At 35.1% G+C, this 6,072-nt stretch overlaps 1 long non-coding RNA gene and 1 pseudogene across 1 annotated transcript; one reads left to right on the forward strand and one right to left on the reverse strand.

Moving 5' to 3' along the window:
- Positions 1–204: 204 nt before the first annotated feature.
- On the reverse strand, positions 205–5,519 carry LOC140819566 (protein PAM71-homolog, chloroplastic-like; annotated as a pseudogene).
- On the forward strand, positions 2,940–4,312 carry LOC140819567 (uncharacterized). Its single transcript, XR_012115238.1, has 2 exons — positions 2,940–3,321; positions 4,178–4,312. It is a non-coding gene; the product is annotated as an uncharacterized lncRNA (long non-coding RNA).
- Positions 5,520–6,072: the final 553 nt, after the last annotated feature.

Here is a 6,072-nt window from a genome sequence, read left to right on the forward strand (position 1 = left end):
TTTTGGTAATATGTAAGTGTCACAAAACATGAGAAACTGTCGGAAAACTTGGATACTTATTCTGGCCTATGCACCATGAAAGGTTTTCTATCCAAGAAAATATATGTTCTAGCTATAAATTGATTCAAGTGCAAGAATTTTCAAGATTTTACGCGTAAAATTACGAATTTCACCATCTCAATACTCGCAATTGAAAAGCATGTATGCCACCAATTAGACACATTTACAACTTGATGAACATGAAATAGGTTCTACATTTTCCATAAGAAGACTTTTTAACAGCACATGTTCATGGCTCACGCTACAGCTTCCGATATTCGAACCCCTAGATGTGATCAAGACGGATGGATATACAGTACAAAGACGAAAAAAACAGACCCGAAGCTAATGGACTAATGAAGAATTTGACCGTGACAAAGTATTTGGAAGTACTCGCGCCATTTTTGTTGGAGCAAGTTCCTGGTTTGGCTTTTGGCAGGTGCTGATGGATATTTCTAACACTTGGTTAAAATACTCCGAAAAATGTGGCGACAGGCGAACACCAGAAACAAAGCTCCGCAAATGTATCCAGACTGATTTGAAAACAGCAGTGAATATTAGACGAATACGAACGTTAAATGTTAATCTTCTTGGACAGGAGAGAATTGATTTGTTTTTACCAGTTTTTCAGATATGTAGTGCGAGAGAAATGACCCTCCTAGTACTGCGATAAATGTTGCCAGCAGGTGGCCTGCAATGGCTCCACTTGCCACTCCCAGTGGAGACTTTAGCATGGATTCAGTCAAGAAACAATTTTAGTCGCTCAAGTTTTTGAAATAACATCGGCTTTCCTATAAAACAAATTCAAGGAAAATATTACTTGTGCTGCACCAAGAGCCATGGTGGCCAGCATTGAGCGGTCTCCCCATTCCTAAAATCAATGACAAGAAGCAAAAATACAATGTTTTAGTGAAATAAGCATGCACTGAGTCGCACCCCGAGTGCTGAAATGGCTAATGGAAAGTCAAATTCATGAAAGTTTCATAACCATTGCATTGACATTAAAGATGTGTAAAATTTCAAGAAAATGCTTACAGCGAAAAATACGAGGCTGAATGACTCGCCCAAAACCTCGATTGGAGAAAGCTTCACCGACATCTGCAGAAGTTCGACGAGTGAATGAAGAAACTGTAAAGATTCCAAGAACAAAAGAATTATATATCTATGACAAATTGTAACAAAACTACGACCTCTTCGGCAGGTTCCTTGGATTTTTGGCTGCCTCTATGATCAATTTTAGCCAATGTTGGTGGAAGCTTCCATGCATCTCTAATTGATTGAAGACCAAAGAACAGCAACAGAGTTACTGCTGCATACTCTCCGATTGGCAATGCTGTAGATAACATAATGGAATTAGAAGGAAAAAATTATCGAGAACATATTTCAACACAAGACACAAAGACCTGTAGTAAATGAATTCTACTACTTGTTCGAAATTGAGCAGGAACTGACTGAAATATCCGACCCATCGCGATGGACACTATCGTCTTAATTGTCAGTGCACCCATTGATCCCAAAAGAACCTGTATGTTGTTAAAACAACTATCATGAGACCATAAATTTTCCTCAATCAACAAGATTTAAGTGGCAAATTCTTGATCATCAACTGGTTCGACTCAATACTTATTTGAGGAATGGGTGGCTTAAATTGGTTGAAAAGTTCGCAATTGCTCATATAAAGGTCCAAACATTTCCCCAATGAATTAATCATCTTAAATCGAACTCCATTGGCTATTGCAATGGGGTTGCTTTTGAAAAACAGAAAATCAGGAATAGTGTAGGATTGAGCGTATGCAATTTAGCTATAACCGATGTCCGATGACAACAGTGTAACTTAAATCTTTTAAACACAATATCAACTAGAACACTTCATTTGATTATTATGTCATATGGGCAGACACACAGAACTGACAAAAAATAAATTACCTTTGGTCAAGTTGAGAAAAGCTTGTATCTCCATGAAATATTCAGAGTCAATTTTGAATTACTTGTACCATAAAACATTGATAGCCATAAAAGCACGAGTTTAGTGAAACCGAGCTTTGTCAAATGCAAACCAAAAGGATGAGCTTAGAAATAATTTTCTTAATATCTTATTAATCTATTTTTGGCCAATTTCCTGAAATATTCCTTTCATTTACATGTATTAAAGTCATTTAATTAAAAATCACAAGCATTAAATGCCTGAAAAGCAATTTTGAGAGAGATAGCCAGAGAGAGAGAGAGAGAGAGAGAGAGAAATCATACCATTATTTGTTCATGTTGCATGGCCAACAGAGCAGCAATGAAGAAAGTCTGTTACATTAAAATAAATTTTAGCCAAATCTAAGTTCTGCTAGATCCGCCATCTCGAACAAGAAATCAAAAAAGAACTATGATGGGACAATGGATCAAAAGTATTTTACAAGACTACTTCTATGCACAGAAATTTTAAGCTTAAACTTTGACATCAACTATATCAAATGAAACAACTATGCAACTCGGAAACAAAATACCATAGTCCATCTAAACGAGTTAGAAAGACATAACTATTTATGCTGAAAAACAAAAATAAAAAAGGTTTGGCTACATAAAAGTCTTTGAGAACTATATAATTTACATCCCTAAACAGTGTAAAGCGCCTTATCAGAAAAGTAATATATTTAAAACTGGAAGCACACATATGTATATATGAATAAAGAAATAAAAATACTTCATTTTTTCATCTTTCTGCAATATATTACCTTGTCAGCAATCTCAGAAACAAATATCAAAGAGAATGCAGCAGTGAAGCCTGATTTCGCAAGTGCCGTTATGAGTGATGAAGGTCCTTCCGTAAAGGCAATCAGTGAATATACTAAACCACACGCACACAGAACTAGAGCTATGGACAATGGCAAAGGAAATTGACGATGAGATGTCTCTCTGCAATTCAGGAAAATATATGCTGGTCAGGACAGACTATCTCATCGGTCTATTTGCAGTCAGTAATACAACATCTACAAGTAAAAAGATGTACATGAACATAATGACTAATATAGGAAAAAGTAGATCAAAATTATCAAACTCTATATTTCCCATGTTTCTTATAGATCCAGCTGAAGGAATATGCTCTATGCTGAAACCGCTAGTCCCAAAAGCTCAAACTTGTGGAAGGTGGTACGTACAATCAATAATTTTATACTTAAAAAATAAAATATAAAATACTAGTTTATATTCTACACATATGAACACAAAAAAGTATAAGAAACAGAGGGGGAAACGAACAATTGTGTATCAGTTTCTGACACTATTGAAATAACTGTCACATCTCCATCAAACTGAACAAATGAAGTGCTACAATCATCCCATTTGGAAAATGTCATTCCTTATATGTATAGCGTTTTAAGCAACAGATGAAACGTGGACTTTTGGATATCTCTATGTTTGTACCTTAAACTTGATGGTTGCAAGTTAGCATGTGCTACATGAATGACTTTGAAGCCATGTTTGAAAAACCACTTTCCATTTTAGGAAATTGAACATTATTCTTGCATAATGCAACAAGAATATAATATTCGATTCAGGATAAAGGATCAAAAAATAATGCCCCTGTCCTTTGCACTGGAGTTTGTATCGTCATTAGAGCAAGCAAAACAAGTTATTTCTTGTAAATGTGCCTCAAGTGTTAACAAGCTAGATGATGCTATGAAAATGATACATACAATATGGACTAGCACACTCAAAATGGTTGGCTAGATGGTAAAAAAGTTAGACTATGCACATCTTTTTTGGAAAAAAATCTGCTCTTAATAATGGTGGAATACTTCTATAAGGAGAATGATACGACCACTTGAACAATAAATAACCAAAGATAACTGAATATAACATTAATATTATATATCTGGGATCAAGAACGTTTGCAATTACAATAAACTAAATGACAAGGAAGAAAAATTCACAATCTCTTCTCTCTTGCCTCCTCTCTCGAGTAACCTCCCAAAATGATAAGATTATTTTCTAACCCCATCTAACTTCCCCCCTATTTATATTACTCTCGCCATATGATAACTAACTTTTATGTTCCTTCCTATTGGGCCTTTGTGTGATGACTTTGTACATGGGTTTTCTTTCTCGACCCATATTTTCATTCAAGTCCACCTGCTGTTTGCTAACAGAGAACATGGGAGTGAAATGCTATGTTCAAATCTGTATAAATACTTCCAAATCATGTCTTCATAGTTCATTCTAGTACGCTCAATTCGATCTTTCTATGCTTACACAAACTATAAAAAAAGACTGCAAATATTGTAAATTGGAAATGAATGTGAATGATATATTGTAAATTGGAAATGAATGTGAATGATACTTTTGGATTAGACAAAATAAGAGTATTCACAAAAGGGAAAAAAATCCATTTATTTTCCTAAATGTTAGGATGAGTTTTGACTTTTGAAACAAAAAAATTTGAAGACAACATACAATTTAGATGAAGAATCAATATGTTGCCTGTCAGGAGGGAGATTGTGTTTGTCATTCTCATGTCTCTCTTCATAGCCACCAGATCCTGTTCCAACATTTAGTGCATGTGTTCTGATTGCTTTGCCTTTATATACCGACTCGAGAACCTCCCGACATTGAACTGCATACGTAAGTTGTCATTACCATTGCTTCAAACATAGTTCAATAACAGAAGCATGAAAAAGGATATAAAAGCACAGATAAATCGTACTTCGTATAATCACATTAAAACATAGAGCATAGTAACACAATCTCTAAGGGACCTGTCGTTACCACGAATTTGGTGGAAAAACCGGTATTCATTGATGAATTTTTTAACTTGTTATGATACATATTTGGCAACCATAGCGGTATATAATTCAAAAACATGGACTGCAATTTTATTTCTTCAAGCATGTGAAAACAGTACAATAACAAGAAAACTCCACCCACAAACATAACAGTCAAAGCACAAGATAATTGCAGATTAAACTCTATGCTAAATACAAAGTACATTTTACAACCCACACAGAAACAGATACATCTTCGCCACCAGAATGCAGACTGATACGCCGAGCACAAATTCACACGAATGCATAAACCACTAGAAGCCAAAAAGTTTAAATCTTTATCATAATTTCACCCTCATTTCACCAAAAAACAGAACTTGAATCTCCACACTCGAGATCGTAAAGCACTAAAGAACTCACATGGCGTAAAAATCCTTCTGGGCACCAAAGGACAGAAGGGACAATGGACCAATCAAATCATAAAAGACTGGGGGCCTTTTCTTGCTACTCTTCTTTGAAGAAACTAAAACTTGGGGAGTCTGAACTAAAGCCAAAACTTGCATTTTCTCAGTACAAATAAACTTACTTCTGTCACAGAATCTTGAACTCCATGGTTAATGATTATTGGGTTCTTTTAGAAGGGAATAGGAGAGAGCAGATATGAGCAAGCCAAGGTGAGACTTGAGAGGCAGAGGTGCGTATAGGAGATCGCGTGGCCCCTTCCTTATAAAGTATTTGAAAATTAGAATTTCAACTATTCATGCGGTTTGGATATGATCTAGACCATTAAAAATGTCATTTGCTCGACAAAAAATTTGAAAAACAATATAAATTTAATTTATTAAAAAAATAGAGTATGTCGCTTGGGATACGGTCTCACGAATTTTTATCTGTGAGATGGGTCAACCCTACCGATATTCACATACAAGTAATACTCTTAGCATAAAAAGTAGAGTGAGTCTCATGTGAGATCGTATCACGGATCTTAATATGTGAGACGGGTCAACCCTACCGATATTCACAATAAAAAGTAATAAGCATAAAAAGTAATACTTTTTCATGGATGACCCAAATAATAGATATGTCTCACAAATACGACTCGTGAGACCGTCTCACACAAGTTTTTGCATAAAAAGTAATATTTTTTCATGGATGACCCAAATAAGATATTTGTCTCACAAAATATGACCCGTGAGACCGTCTCAGACAAGTTTTTGCAAAAAAAATAGTAGTGAGCTCGTCAAAAAAATTTATTGTAGTTAATACTGATTGATTTAAAATATTG

The sequence above is a fragment of the Primulina eburnea genome, chromosome 18 (assembly GCF_022965805.1).
Source record: "Primulina eburnea isolate SZY01 chromosome 18, ASM2296580v1, whole genome shotgun sequence".
Classification (NCBI taxonomy): Eukaryota; Viridiplantae; Streptophyta; class Magnoliopsida; order Lamiales; family Gesneriaceae; genus Primulina; species Primulina eburnea.